The sequence below is a fragment of the Pelodiscus sinensis genome, chromosome 9 (genome assembly GCF_049634645.1).
Source record: "Pelodiscus sinensis isolate JC-2024 chromosome 9, ASM4963464v1, whole genome shotgun sequence".
Classification (NCBI taxonomy): domain Eukaryota; kingdom Metazoa; phylum Chordata; order Testudines; family Trionychidae; genus Pelodiscus; species Pelodiscus sinensis.
The window spans coordinates 21893758-21909583 of NC_134719.1; the positions used below are offsets into that span (position 1 = coordinate 21893758).

The 15826-nt window shown below is 41.3% G+C and overlaps 1 protein-coding gene and 1 long non-coding RNA gene across 5 annotated transcripts in view; one reads left to right on the plus strand and one right to left on the minus strand.

Annotated features, from left to right (window-relative positions):
- LOC142830564 (uncharacterized) overlaps positions 1-14171 on the plus strand; it is a 217308-nt gene extending 203137 nt beyond the window's left edge. The window contains exon 3 of the long non-coding RNA XR_012905919.1: positions 13434-14171. This is a non-coding gene — a long non-coding RNA (uncharacterized LOC142830564). The remainder of the gene's footprint in view (positions 1-13433) is intronic.
- NEGR1 (neuronal growth regulator 1) overlaps positions 1-15826 on the minus strand; it is a 694269-nt gene that overhangs the window by 429247 nt on the left and 249196 nt on the right. The gene's annotated exons all lie outside the window — the stretch shown is intronic.

Genomic DNA, 15826 nt, shown 5'->3' on the forward strand with positions numbered 1-15826 from the left:
AATAAGACACAGATCCATTTGCTCATCCACATTCTGACTAGAGCAGCTTGGTTCTGCAGTATTGTGTAAAGGTCAACAAATATAAGCCTATTTTGAATCAAAGAGGAAAAGTGAATTTTAAGTTCTGAAAACTGAGCCTCTTACTGGATCCTTAAAATTCAAAGAACAGACCACTTTTGCTAGTGAATCCCACATAAATTAGAGCTGGTCAATATTTTTTGACAGAACATGACAGAAACTCTCCTACTATCCCCCAAAATCCAGAGTAGCCAATAGTGAATTCACCAGGGAGGTAGGAAACCACAGTTCTCTACCCTTCTGTGTCCAATGCAGATCAGGAACTTGAGTGTGAACCTTCCACGTCCCAGGTGAATTCCTTATTCGCCAGGCTCTTCTGGGGGGTGAGTCATTTTTTGACAAAAAATATCAGAAAGTTCCACATCAGAACCAAAACATGAAACCTCAATTTATTTTATTTTTTTTGTTACAAAATGGAACTGATGTTTTTTAGCCAGCCCTAACCAAGATCTTCCCAAGCATAGCTATTCTATTGGACTTTTAAGCAGCATGGCCTAAGGTTCAATGTACAACATTCTCTCACCATCTATCCCTGATTGAAAGGATTCAGTTCCTTGACAATGAGATATGGCAATAGACAGAATGGGAAAGTGTTATGGCGAGAACTGTGGAAATGTGAATGCAGTTTTCAATGTTAAGTCAGGAGGTGGGAAACTTAAGATATGGAAAGATAATAACAGATGGGGGAGAAATCCTTATTTTTTCATGAGGCTTGAATTATCACTGTAGAGCTAATGAAGCACGGAGAAGTTTGTGTACTGCACTGCACAACAACAAAGCACGAGCAGTAAACATCTGACAGGGGTGGGGGAAGTGGAGACATGGAATCCCTGTCACCTGTGGCAGCAGGGTTTCCAGGACCCTGAGCTGGCCCAGCATAAAGCATGGTGAATATCCAAGAGAATGAAATCCACCAGGTCAACTATATCTACTATTTCAGTAGACATTTCCAATATAATAGTAGTTTTGCCATGTAATATGTCCAATCATCTAACAAGCGACAGATTTAGTGATATACACATAAACACCGTTCATTTGAAGGTATTGATCAGCATTCTAATAGGATTACTGCTATTAAATTATTAATCATCAGTCCTTTTCACTCAAGCGCACACATTTTTTTCTGAAATAATACGGGTAATCTAAATTTAAATTGCCTTTCCAACTCACTTTTTTCATTACAAGTTTCCTACATGACTTATAATAAGCCTGACATCATTGTTAAATGATCAACACTGTATTATAATAATTCATAAATTATAGTCCAGACCAGACTGTTGTGATCATCAAGACTGACTTTTCAAGTAACACCAGCTATAGGACTTTCCTGAATTAATTTCTGTTTGAGCTAAAGCATATGTTTTAGAAAAGCATCCAATCTTAATTTTAAAATTGCCAATGACAAAGAATCCATCATACTTGACAACTTGTTCCACTGATTAGTTACCATCACCATTAAAAATCTATGCTTTATTTCCAGTCTGAATTTACCTACCTTCAGCCTCCAGGCATTGGTTTATAGTATATCTTTTTCTGCTACATTATTTTTTTCTGCTACATTGAAGAACCATTATCAAATATTTCTTTCTCTTGTAGGTATTTCTAGGCTGTGATCAAGACACCCATTAACCTTCTCTTTGTTAAGTCAAATAACCTGAGCTCCTTCAGTCTATCTGTATTAGGCATGTTTTCCAATTGCTTAATCATTCTCATAGCTCTTCTCTGAACCCTCTCCAACATCCTTCTTGAACTGTGGGCACCAGAACTGGACACACTATTCCAGCACTGGCTACACCATGCCAAATAAGGTAAAATACGCTTAATGAGGATTAGCCTGTCTATAGACCCAAGGATTACGTTTGTGTGTTTTAGCCACAGCATTGCACGGGGAGCCAGGCCCCACTGACGATGGAGGAGGGGAGGAGTGGGGAAAGCGGGCAGTTGCCCTAGGGCCCACTCACGGATTCAAGAGGGCCCAGGTTTCCTGGCTGCCGCAACAGCTCCAGAGCCCTAGCCATTTACACCAATGTTGCATGGCCACTCTGGGCATCTGTGACAGCTGGTGGGGTTCCACCTGAGATCCCACTCCTTTTTGGAATACTGATCCAGCCCCCTACACCTTGCCCAGAGTTCAGAAATTCTGTCATCCTCCTGCTGGGAGCTCATCTTCAGCTGATTATTTACTATGATGTCCTAATCTTTTTATGTCTCCCTGTTTCCCAGTTCCTCAGCCTGTAAGTATGGCCTACATTCTTTGTTCTTAAAGGGATAATTTTATATTTGGCCATATTAAAATTGTTTCCTTGCAACCAACTTACCAAGCAATTCAGATTACACTGTTGTCTGTTGTCTTCATTATTTACCATTCCTCCAATTTGTGTGTCATCTGTAAACTTTATGAATTATCCTTGTTCCAGATCATTGGTAAAAATGTTAAATGTCACAGCACCAAGAACAGATCCCTGTGGGACCCCACTCAAAACTTGCTTATTTGATTATAATGATCAGGGCTCGACAAATAATGCAATCTACTCGTCCTTGGCAAGTAGATTGCAACCCGGAAGAGCAGGGTTCCAGCAATCTGCGCATGGGCAGAACGATCTGCGCATGTGCAGATCACCACACAGCGCGGCTCGCGAGTGGGGCTCGCTGCGGTTCGGCGAGCCCTGATAATGATGATGGAATCATAGGACTGGAAAGAACCTCAGGGTCATTACCCTTAGGGATTGGCAGGACCAATCACCATCTAGGCCATCTCTCACAGTTGTTTGTCTATCCTGCTCTTAAAATTCCCCAATGATGAAGATTTCACAGCTTCCATGGGCAATTTATTCCAGTGTTTAACCACCCTGAAAGGTAGAAAGTTTTTCCTAATGTTCAACCTAAACCTCCTTTACTGCTATTTAAGCCCATTGCTTTTTGAATTATCCTCAGAGGTTAACGAGAATAATATTTTTCCCCTTCTCTTTGTAGCAATCTTTTAGGTACTTGAAAGCCATGATGATAATGAAGTAGCAGCACCATTTGTGTAAGATCAGACACTTGTCCTTCTCACCAACAAAAGTCGGTGCAATAAAAGATATTACTACATCTACTTTGTCTTTTTTATATCCTCGGACCAACACAGTCTTAACAACTCTGCATATTTTGATATACGTTAGCTAATCAGTTTTTAATCCACTTAATGAGTGCCATTCTAGTTTCTAGAATTTTGTGTCATTCTAGCTTTTGGGTTTTTTTAAATCAAGCCAAATTTTGTCCAGAAGCCTACTTCAGTAGCACATACTGGTGAATATTTGAAGGAGAGTCTCAAATGCTGAACAAAGTCCAAATAGCAGAGGAAGGAGTCTGTGTCAGGAAAAGTAAAATGCTAATATCATACTAAAATTTCTACTACTTTAAAGGCCTCATTCCTAAGGGAAGTCTGCCACATAAGTAAGATTTTCACATAATGTAGACTGAAAAGTGTAAAAGCACCTCATTCCTCTCATCCCTTATTGTGAGCAGATGAAAATATAACTTCTTTCAGTTCTTCTTCATGATATCTTTATATATTATCTCTTACTTATCTGCACTGTATTCATCACAGAAATATGAGCTCTAACATAAACCATAATATGATGATTTCATGGTAATCCTATTTTCTAATGTGCTAAATAATACCAGTCTAACAATATTATAGATATCACAAGATGAGTGCCCTAAAGTTGAAGCTCTGTTAAGGCAATTCCATACATCAGATAGTATTTTTGTACATTAACTTTTTTAAAAATATTTTAATTGTAGTCAAAGTGAATTCTGTGCTTTTAAAAGATACCAGACTTGCAATTATCTGGGTCCAGAATATATATGCGGATACACCAGTGAACCTCAACCCTGATCTAAATAGACTGATCTTGCACAGGGGAGAAGGTAGAACAGTTTCCACAGTCATTCAGTTCTTTGCTTATCTGGTTAGCCTGCCAAAATGGTGGTAGTTGTAATGGTATGTTTTTTAATCATGTGAACGCCTGTCCACTAATAAATAGAATCATACCACAAACCTCATTTAACATAGAAAAGCCATTAAGGTATAAGTGAGAAAAAAACCTCTAATTTCTGATTACCTTTGAAATATAGCCAAAATTCAGACCATTAAATATTCAATAAATATCCAATTAAAGTAAAAATATTTGTACTATTCTGTTATACATCTCAGTTATTGTTACATCACCCTGTAATTGCACAAGCCGAATGGCATACGCGTCCATTCAAACAGCCCAAACGGAGTTGTCACTGCTGACTTTTCCTGGTCCTGTTCTTCCATTGCAACCTGGAAATAGCTAGAAGTCAAATCAAGAGTTGAAAACACTCTGGCACTTCCTAATGCATCCAGGGACTCTTCCACCCGGGGTAGCGGGTAAGCATCCTTGTGTGTTACTTCATTCAATTTCCTGTAATCACAGCAGAATCGCACCCCACCATCCTTTTTTATTACAATCACTGCAGGCGATGCCCAGGGGCTGTGGCTTTCTTTAAGGACAGCTTGAGCCACTAGGTCCAGGATGTGCCTTTTTACCTCCTGGAACACTTGTGGTGAAATCCGCCGGTGTCTCTGTTTTATTGGGACAGCATCTCCAGTGGGTATTCGGTGTGTCACTGTGGTGGTGTAACCAAAGTCTCGGTCATCCCTGGAAAAGACCTCTTGATGTTTCTCCAGTAGTGCCCGTAAATGGCCAGCCTGCATAGGGGTTAGCTGTTGGAGATCCACTTGGACTGGAATGAGTAACTCTCCATCAGGTGCCTCTTGAGGTGTGGTAACCTGTGCTCCCTTCTCCAACCTTGTCACTAGCAGCTCATCCCCCTTTTCTTCCAGGACCACTCCTCCTGGGGGTACTACTACTTCAGGTCTGTGTACCTCTGCCATTCTAGTGCGGGGGTACAACTTTATGGCCTTCTTACTTGAGCTGAGCAGCCTGACTGGCACTTTTCCCTTGCTGGCATTAGCAAGTACGTTCGCGACCAGTAGTCCATGAGGTAGACTGGCCCCTCGTGTTGGCTCAACAAGCACCCGGTATCCATCGAATCTGCTTAGCACCTGGCAGCGTCCATCAACAATCTTCTCACTCCAGGGAGGTATAACTACCTTCTGTCTCCCTGACACCTTAACATAGCCAATCTGTCCTGTGGGACCTGGAAAACATCCTTGTCTCTCCACTCGGGCCAGTACCCGCTTCAATGCAGCCTTCATCCTAGGCTCCCCATGCCGGTTCATTTCTTGGGTTCCTTCCCCCACTAATAGTAATTCTTTCAGCTCTCTTATTATATTCATCCCGAGAATTCCTGGTACTCTGTTCCCCATCAAAGTCTTTTCCGAAGCTGGATCCTTTAGGATAAAGATGCATTTTCCCGGGATTATCCGACCCATATACCCTACATCAGCTTCAAGGCACTCCACAACAGGGATAGCTAGTCCATTAGCTGCTGTTAGCTGTACAAACCGGGTATTATGCATGGTCAGATCTCTCTCTTTTAAGTAGTTTTGGAAATATGATTCAGAAATAGTGGTGACTTCTGAGCCAGTGTCTATCAAACAGCGGGTCCTCACCCCTGCTATGGTTATTTCCACTGTCAAGCAGTCCCCAAAAGCTCGACCACAGAAGTCATCAAATGCACTAGCATCATCAGGGTCCTTTTCCTTACTGCTGGCATGCTGCCCTTTTCCGAGGGACAGCCGTAGGAACCCTTCTGTCCCCGCTTGGCCTTCCCCTGATGTGCTACTCGATCTTGGTGTCTCTTGGATTCCAGACGCTCGGGATTCCAGTCCCCTCTTCAGTGGACAATCTCGACTAGTATGCCCTGGCCTTTCACAAGTGTAACAAATGTACCTTCCCAGCTCATCCTTTAGTGGGGGTCTTCGGGACCCTGGGGTCCTGGGGTATTTTGGCCTAGTAGTGGAGGAGGTGGATTTTTCTTTCACCACCTCAGTCATTACTTTCAGCATCTCCCCCTGCTGGACTGCCAGTTTTTGGATAGCTTCACTTAAACTTTCCAACATTAACTGTGTTTGGGGCAGGGCCTTTTCCCCAGTAGTTGCACTGACTAGGCCCCCACTCCATGTTCGGGAGTTAGGCTTGGCGGTCTCTTCCAAAGGAGCCTCCTCTTCTTCTGACCACATAATGGCAGCCTGCATGAGTTCAGGGAACTTCTTCTCAGGCTCTTCCTTCAACCTTATCTTCATTTCACGGCGGAGGGAGTCATCCCGGAGCCCAAACACCATCTGTTCTTTCAGCGCCATATCTGCATCTGAAACTCGTTGAGGGTCTCGCCACTCCACTTTGCTCATTCTCTCCTGGAGTTCATAGGCATATGCCCGGATAGTTTCACCAGGCTCCTGCTTTCGCTCAAAGAACTCCTTTAGCCGGGTTCCAATAGGTACCTTGTCTCCATACACTTCTAGGAGGAGTTCAAATACCTTTTTCACATCTTTCTTGTCTGCCATTGCCATAAACTTTACTGTGGCCTTGGCCTGGCACTTGAGGTACTCTTCTATGAAATCCACATGATATTCTTCAGGTATTCTTAGCACATGCAGAGCTGCCTTCACAGACTTCACCCACTCCTCTTCCGTAATGTCTCTTGGCCTAGTTGGGAAGCCACCAAACTCTGCAACCTTCCGCTCCCGTGGGACATAAATAGTAGGGGGTTTCTTAGCTTCTGCTGCCTGTTGGTCTATAACTGCCTTGGCCAGTGATAAGGCTTCTCTATGCTCAGCTCTAGCTTGCTGTAATGCCTCACTTTGGTCTGATAATCTGCGCTGAAGTTCAGCAACCTGGGTCTGTAGTTCTTCAATTCCAGCCATGGTAGTGCTCTTGACCAGGCCTGGCTGGTGCTACCAGAACTCAACAAATAAACCAATGGGGTGGACCCTTTGAATGGGATCCTGTTCGTGACGCCAATTATGTAAGCGGGGGAATGATCCCGCTATTGTGGGGAACTTTCCTGGCTTCTATACCACCCCGGTGAAATGAACCAGCGAAAGGATCTGAGTCCCCGCTCCCACTTCCTTTACCCCATGGCTCCCTGATCCTGAGGGCTCCCCCTTCACTCTCCTGAGTAGCAGAGCCCTTGAAACCCCAACAAGGCTGGGCCCAGGTTTCCTGGGGCTTAATCCCCGACCTTGTAGTCACTAGGGGCAGGAGTTAGGGTGTCCCTGCTCCGAGGTGCTCTCTTTACACTGCAGGCCTTCTTGGCCCAGTGATCAGTTCATAAGGTTCAAAGCAAATACAATTTATTAAACATCAACTGATTAAAGAGAATAGAATAAGAAACAATGAGAATGGTTAAATGAGAACACACAGCCCTGCTCTGTAGCACAGGGACATCTACACAGCAGTCTGCAGAGTGTAAGGACAGTTCACAGTCTCTTCCTTAGAAGCCTTGGATGTGCTGCAAGGGGCTGCAGGCTGGACACGCTTGCACTGGCAGTGACCACACAGCCTCAATCTCTAAGTGGCCAGACCCCTTTCCCAGTCCAGAGCCTTTCCCCACACTTTGCAGGTCCCAGTAGCTCACCACATCCAGCTGCAGGCTGTGCTGCTTGGCCAGTTCCAGCTCCTTGTGTTGCTTCTCTGTTCCTTTTGGCTCTCTGAGCACTGCCAGTCTGCTGCTCAACACAGGGTCTGCACTGCTTGGCCTGTCTGTGTCTGGTTCTGTCGCTGCAGGACTTCTTCTTGTACTCCTCTTTCAGCTCTGTCTTTGCAGGACCTCTTCTGCACACAGCTGGCTCTGCTCTTTCAGCTCCCTGTTTGCTCAGAGAGAGCCAGAACAATCCCCACTTACAACCTGTCAGTCAGGCTGAGCTGGAGTGTTGACTGCTTTCCATTGTCTCTGGGGTCTGTCAGTCTCATGAACCCTTCCCCTTCTGAAGCTGGTAAACCAAAAAACTCCCACAGAGTTTTAGTAAAGGGTAACAGTCCCCTTACAATAGACCCAGAGAATGAAGTGGCACACACTGGTAAATATTTCAGGTTCTTAAAGTGCCCACACTGTACAATAAATGTCTGATCTTCAAAACAAGCATTTATCAGTTGCATTATATGACAAAGAGCCTCAAATGCTGAACAAAATCAAAAATGCAAAGAGCAGTCTGTCAGGAAAAGTAAAATGTAAGATCACACTGAAGTTTCTATTACTTTAAAGGTCTCATTCCAAAAGGTGCTTCCACCTAAGCCAGGATTTCACATAATGTAGAGCAGTGTTGGGCAGTCTGCCAATGTGTGGCCCTCAAGAAATTTTGTTTACCAGTGTCCATATACAGGGTTGCCAGATTTCACTGGTTTCTGTCTGTAAAGTTATTTCCTTCTTATTACTAAAGTGAAATGCATGTAAAGCAAGGGCATGTGAAACTGATTGCATGCAAGATTGACTGTATGATTGACTGATTCCTCTGAATCCAGACAAAGCATTATTATGATTCAGCTGGCATACCCCACAAATTCTAGGCATGCAAGTGCAGTTAGCAAAACTACCCTGTCCCAGAAGACCATCTTGATTACAAAAATCTTGCGGACCACTGAGATAAAGGAGGGCCACTCAAAGTGATCCCATTGATTCAAAAGCAGTGTATTGGGTGAAGAAACAAGCCAAGTGTTGGGTTTGGATGAAAATCTATAAGTGAATCCACTTTACTAAAGTCCTAGTAATTAATTTCATAGCATAGAAATATATCTATAGCCAGAGCTGCAGGATTGTTATGGTTGTGAAAAGGTCACAGATATCATGACTTCTCTGTTTGTCCATGACTTCCATGTGGAAGGCACTCAGTTGTCCCACTAGGCCAGTGTGAAAAGAAGGCCACTGCAGGAGATAAGTGACAGCTCTTGTGTCCCATGGGGTTGGGACTCAGATTTGGCCTGACTACCCTTTTGTTGTGACATAAGGTAGCAGGGTCAAATCTGTGTAGTGTTGCAATCCCATCTTGTACTTTGCAATGCCGAGAGCCAACTCAGTGGCACACTGGCATTGCCAGTGTCCACACCCAGAATATGTGCAAAGTAGGCTTTCAAAACCCAAGCCTAACCCCACAGGACAAGAATTTCTAAAGCCCCCATTTCCTCTTCATTGGAAGATGCTCTGAGTGGAAGATGCTCTGCAGGTAGTCTGTGCCCCCTCGGTGGGTCCAGGTGGGGGTGGTTGAGGCAAAGGAAGAGGAGTAGGATCCTGGCCTGTTAGGACTTTGAAGATATGTTGCTGAATTTCAATTGTCAAAACTTAAAAAAAAGACAAACATCAACAGTGCATTCACCAAAAATTACCATCACTGCTTCATGATTTTGCCGTGGTGTGACATACATACAGCACTATTTATAGCTACTGTAACTCACTATAGAATAAAAAACCCTAAACACACTACTACGGGTAATTTTTAGAAATAATTCACAAAACTATCATTTATTTTTGTGTCACATATATGAAAGAATTTCTGATCATGTGATATAATTATTTTAAATCACATTGTTTAACAATTAAACTATGAAGAGGTATTCAAAATACGAAGAGGTGTTTTGCTATGTTCATGTACTAAAGATGCATTATTGTTGTTTTTAATACAGGGTTGTTTCCATATCATGGAATTCTGCACACACAAGTTTTCTTTATACATTTAAATGTTACCAAGTGTTCATATTGCTAAAAATGCCCATAAATTATTAATAACTATGACTAGAATTGATACTCCATAGGACACCTTGGAAGTTTCACTTAATCTAAAACTCCACATTTTGAGTTTGTTTCTTACATGCCTCCTGTTGAGTGGATCTAGAGGGTGAAAAATTTAAATCACCATCTTTGATTCAGAAGGTTAGAGAGAGTGTCCTTTACAAAGAGAGAACACAATTTTTTGAGGCAAAACTTAGTACAACAAAAAAAGATGGATTAGTTGCTTTTGGGCTCATAGCTAGTTGCCTTTCTGGTCGGTAAAGCTCCTTCATCCTCTCCATCTCAGCCCAAAATAACATCAGATTTTTTTTTTTACAATTTAATTCGCTGTTTTCAATTAGAAGGACCTTCCCTACACTTGAACACATGTAGCTTGCCCTCAGTCCAACTTTATTAAAAATTGGCTGCTATATTTTCCTTTTATAATATTCTTCAATGCATACTTGCTAGAGAATTGAACCCAGATCTTTCAGTGTAGAATGACTATTTCATTAACATACTGTCCCATTCAATCCCCATGAAAGAAGCTGTATCCTGGATAAATCCATCTCTTTAGTATAATAATAAACTCATGGTGCTGATCCTAGAAAATGTTATATAGGTATGCCGACATTGTGCTCAGTAGTGTTTGGAAATATGCCCATATGCTTGAGAAAAGATACACCTGTACATAAAGAGGAAATGAAAACTTTGCACTTAAATAATGCCCAATATTATAAAAGGCTTTACAAACCTACGTTAGTGAAATAATATGTAGTATTTAAAAGAACAGATGTATATATACCTCAAGAAAATATGAGAAGTCCACAGTTAGCTCCTAGATCACTCAACAGTGGATAGTTAATCTATGTGGGAACTTGGAACTGATCTGTAGTTATCAAACACTGAAAAGAGCAATTCAGCAACTAGATAACTGTGCAATTGTTGAGATATTTGCCAGTGGGGCTGTGTCTACATTGGCACCCCTTTTCGGAAAAGGGATGCTAATGAGACCAGTCGGAATTGCAAATGCCGCGGGGGATTTAAATAACCCCCGAAGTATTTGCATGAACATGGCTGCCGCTTTTTTCCAGCTCGGGGTTTTGCCAGAGAAAAGCACCAGTCTAGACAGGATCTTGCGGAAAATAAGCCCTTTTCCGGAAGATCCCTTATTCCTACTTTCAAGGGATCTTGCGGAAAAGGGCTTATTTTCCGCAAGATCCCGTCTAGACTGGCGCTTTTCTCCGGCAAATCCCCGAGCCGGATAAAAGCAGCAGCCATGTTCATGCAAATGCCGCTGGGGCTATTTAAATCCCCCACGGCATTTGCAATTCCGACTGGTCTCATTAGCATCCCTTTTCCGGAAAGGGGTGCCAATGTAGACACAGCCTCAGTGTCTATTGAACTTTTCAATGTTTACAGAGAAAGGTGTCACCAGTTTGTTCAGTGAAGAGGAGGGATGTCAGAGTCAGCCAGAGTCTGTAGAATCAGTTGCTCTGATGGGAATATCATTTCAGAACCTCTTCACTTGTCAGTCTCGTGCTATCCCTCCATTTGAAAAGGGGCAGGAAGTTCAGGTAAGGTACCTTCTTTCAACTAAAACTACCATCCATTTGCTGAAGTCTGGGAAAACACCAGGATTTAATACCACTATCCAAGTTGCTGAAAACAAGTAAACATGGGCACTGTGGAAGGCTGAAGAACACCGGTCAGGGTTTTTTTTTAAATTCTTGTCATTTCTATCTGGTGCTCCTTATCAAGTGGAAGGACAAGCTCAGAAACAAGGCTATGCAAAGCCAAATCCAGGGATCCATCCCCTGTTGCCCATTCCCACCTTCTGACCAACAGAGGCTAGCAACACTATTCCTGACCATCCTGGCCAATAGCCATTGATAGACCTGTCCTCTAGAATTTATCTAGCTCTTTTTTAAACCCTATTATATTCCTGGACTTCACAACATCCTCTGGTGAGGAGTTTTATGGATTGACTGTATTTTTTGAGTAAGTACATTCTTTTGTTTGTTTTCAACCTGCTACCTGTTCATTTCATTTGGACATATTATAAAAATGGAAATTCAACAAGGTGTACTCCAAGGAATCCTGCTACATGGTTAATGATCATGGGGCCACCTAAAGCAATCATGGCATAATAAGATTGCCAGTGACGGACATAAATTGAATATACAGTTAGACCACCTTAAGCAATGGGTATTGAACAGGTAGAGCTTGAAAGGAGGTCATGTCCCTTTGGAATCTACCATGATGGTGATGATTTGTGACTATTTACAAAGGGAACATTTCCTTGACTACAGTACAATGGCAGAGATATTTCCTGCCTGCCAAGAAAAGAATGTCCAACAGTAAAAGTATTCCAAATGAGAAATGGTTGTGTATTCCAGATTTAGTATTCTCTTTAGGTGCAAATGTTTCTCTTTCAAATAGTAAAAATGATAAAGCTGAATCTCTGAAACTGCCAAGTTTCCACTGCCTGATATTATTATTGTATAAAATGCTTAAAGTTATCCTAAAAAAAAAAAAAAAAAAAAAAAAAAGCTATTTCCAAGGCAACATCCACAGTTTCCAAGGAAGTATCTGAAGGAATTCTGAGAAGCTGAAGGTGGCACATGAGTGCTGCAGTTTTGGCCAAAAGAGTTGTTTTGAAAATGCTTTATTCATAGCACAATGCTTTCTTTGCCATTGTGGACATTTATACTGACTCCTTAACACTGACCTATATATTATAAATATAGGTTCTCTCTTGGAGGATAGGTACCCTCTTGTCATTATTTTGGACCACTAATTTTTGGACCAGCTGGGTTGTCTTTACTGCACAGCTGTTGTTCTTGTCCTCCTACTACAATATTGATTTTTACAATATCAATATTTTTGTGCTAGGAGAATATTAGAAGCAACATAGTAAAATCTAGCCTTCTCATCAAACATGTAGGGTCAGAATAGAGAGATCCAAGACAAGCTATGAGAAAATAAAACAGACAGGAGAGGGAAACAATTGTGGATCAAGAACGAATAGAAGAGGAGATGAGAGATCAAGTACAAGGGGAGAAAAGGTATAAGGGGAAATGGAAAAATATAAGTATGTGGGATTCCGAATTTGAACCTGCTAAAGAAATAATTAAAAAATTAAAAATAATTTAAAAGGTAGATATCAGGGATACAGATTTAGACAAAATACATTGAAAATTCTAGCCTTTTATCTGACATTTTAAAAAGTAACTTTTTATCTTATTGTGATTGTTTATATTTATGCTGTGCTCATTAACAAATTGCTTTAGTAGAAAAAAAATCATTATAGAATTTACAATGTGTTTTGTTTCATGATGGTTTGCTGCCAGATACAGATTTGCCAACTACAGATTTGAATGAAAGAAAAATAGCTGAGAATTAATGGTTTAAGGTGAAGAAAATAGTAGTGATGCTAGGTATTTAAGAAATTGGGTCTTTTGCTCATTACAATACACAAACACAGTGTCTAAAAAACATTATGCTTACAAAGTCAAGCACACAAAAGATAGTAAATACCAAACTTAAGATTGCCTGTGCCTACATTTTAGTGTCTGTATTTTATATTATGTATCTTTTAAATAAAAGTTCTTTTTCAAGACAAGTATATTTTCAACCAGTAAAGGAACAAACTGTCTACATTTTTCTTTTACTAGAAAGAAGACGACAAAATGAAGACCTTGAGAAGTACCAAATGAAAGGCTCCAAAAAATGGCTGAAGATCACAGACCTTCAAAAATGCAAACAGGAATTGATGCTGTACAGGCTGACAATAATGGCACTGAAGAACAAGGATGGAAATACAGTAACTGCAGGACTGAGTTGAAAGTGATCTGAAGATTTCTACACTGAACAGTTCAAGTTTCAAATAAATGTCCTACTGCCAACACTTGAAAAGATCAATGAGTGTGTATTTCTGTCCTTGTCAGCAAAGTTTGAGATGCAGTCTACCAAATGAAAGAAGCACTCTAGAAAAAGATGGACTGACAACCAAAATGATGAGAGCCAATGGCCAGAACTTCTGGAAAAACCTTGCTCAGATGTTAAGCTGAAGAGGGAAATGCAGAAGATATCAGCCACCTGGAAGGAGTCCAGCACCATTTTTCTGTACAAGTGTGGTGATCATGAAGATCTAAGACACTATTGTCCAATATCCCTGTTCTCACATACTATTCAACAAAATAATAAACTGACTCTCAGAGGGTTTGGATGAGCAGCAGTAAAGAGAGCAGGCAGCTTTTTGAAGGAATTCCAGCACATTGGACCATATTTCCATTACAAACCAGCTATTGGATCAATCAAGGGAATACAAATTCCATTTATGCATTGCATTCATCGACTATGAAAAGCATTTGACAGAATAAAGATCAATGAAGAGCTGAAAGCTCTTGCAAAGCAGAGCATCAACACAAACTAAATCAAACAACTAAAAGAAGGAAATTCTGACTGCACAATAGCTAAAACTCATGATACTCCCCTCCACATCCCAGTCAAAAATGCAAGAAGCTTGGAGACTTGGTCTCATCAAAATGCTTCACATACTTCCTCAAATCGTAATGATGCAAATTAACTGGAAGGTTGGAATCCATGTCAACAGAGAACAGTTAAACCTCCTCAGATATGCAAATGATATCACGTTGCCTGTCGAAAACACTATAATAGAATCACAGAATACTAGGACTGGAAGGGTCCTGGAGAGGTCATCGAGTCCAGTCTCCTGCCCTCATGGCAGGACCAAATACTGTCTAGACCATTCCTGATAGACATTTATCTAACCTACCCTCAAATATCTCCAGAGATGGAGATTCCACAACCTCCCTGGGCAATTTATTCCAGTGTTTGACTACCCTGACCGTTAGGAACTTTTTCCTAATGTCCAACCTAAACCTCCCTTGCTGCAGTTTAAGCTTCTTGTTGTATCCTCAGAAGCCAAGATGAACAAGTTTTCTCCCTCCTCCTTATGGCACCCTTTTAGATCTCTGAAAACTGCTATAATGTTGCCCCTCAATCTTCTCTTTTCTAAACTAAACAAACGCAATTCCTTCAGCCTTCCTTCATAGGTCATGTTCTCTAGACCTTTAATCATTCTCGTTGCTCTTCTCTGGACCCTCTCCAATTTCTCCACGTCTTTCCTGAAATGCGGTGCCCAGAACTGAACACAATACTTCAACTGGTGATTTGCAGGCATCTAACTTTTCTAGTTGATTTTTAACTTGCTTTTTTTTATTTTACCTTCTAAAACTATCTCCTTCCCACTAGCATTCACTATGTTAGGCGTTCCTACAGACTTCTCGGTGAAGACTGAAACAAAGAAGTCATTGAGCATCTCTGCCATTTCCAAGTTTCCTGTTACTGTTTCTCCCTCCTCACTGACCAGTGGGCCTACCCTCTCCTTGGTCTTCCTCTTGCTTCTAATGTATTTATAAAAAGTCTTCTTGTTTCCCTTTATTCCCATACTACAGAAAATGCTGTTAACTCAAAATCAGCTAAGTTGGACTTAAAATGAACCACTCAAACTAATGCCAAAAGCCCAAACAATATTTAAAGGAAAACAAATAGTAGAAGTTCAAGAATACATTAGTTGGTCCAAGAAATTAATGTGTGCTGTGATCAGGACGGTGACATCCCACAAAGAAAGCAAGCTGGCTGTTGCACATTCAATTCAATCAAGGATGTCTTCCAAGGAAAAAACAACAAGGCAACATGTACCTTTTCAACTCAACACTACTGTCAGTAAAGTGGTACGGCAGAAAATATGAGCACTGATGAAGACAGAGGAGCAACAACTGTCTGTCACAGAGAAGGCAACAGAAATAATTCTGGAGATTTCAATCCATGAACAAGTCCCCAGTGAAGTGATCAGACAGCAAAGAGAAGTGCAGGATGGCATTTTTGAAAAGCAGGTACAGCAAAATTCAATGAACATTTAGCTTGGCTCACTCATAATCGATGTACTACAGTTGTTGCCAAGTGGTACGCACAGAAACTGAAATGACCACTGGGATGATCACTGAAAACATGGGAAGATTTATCTGGAAAAGACACAGCC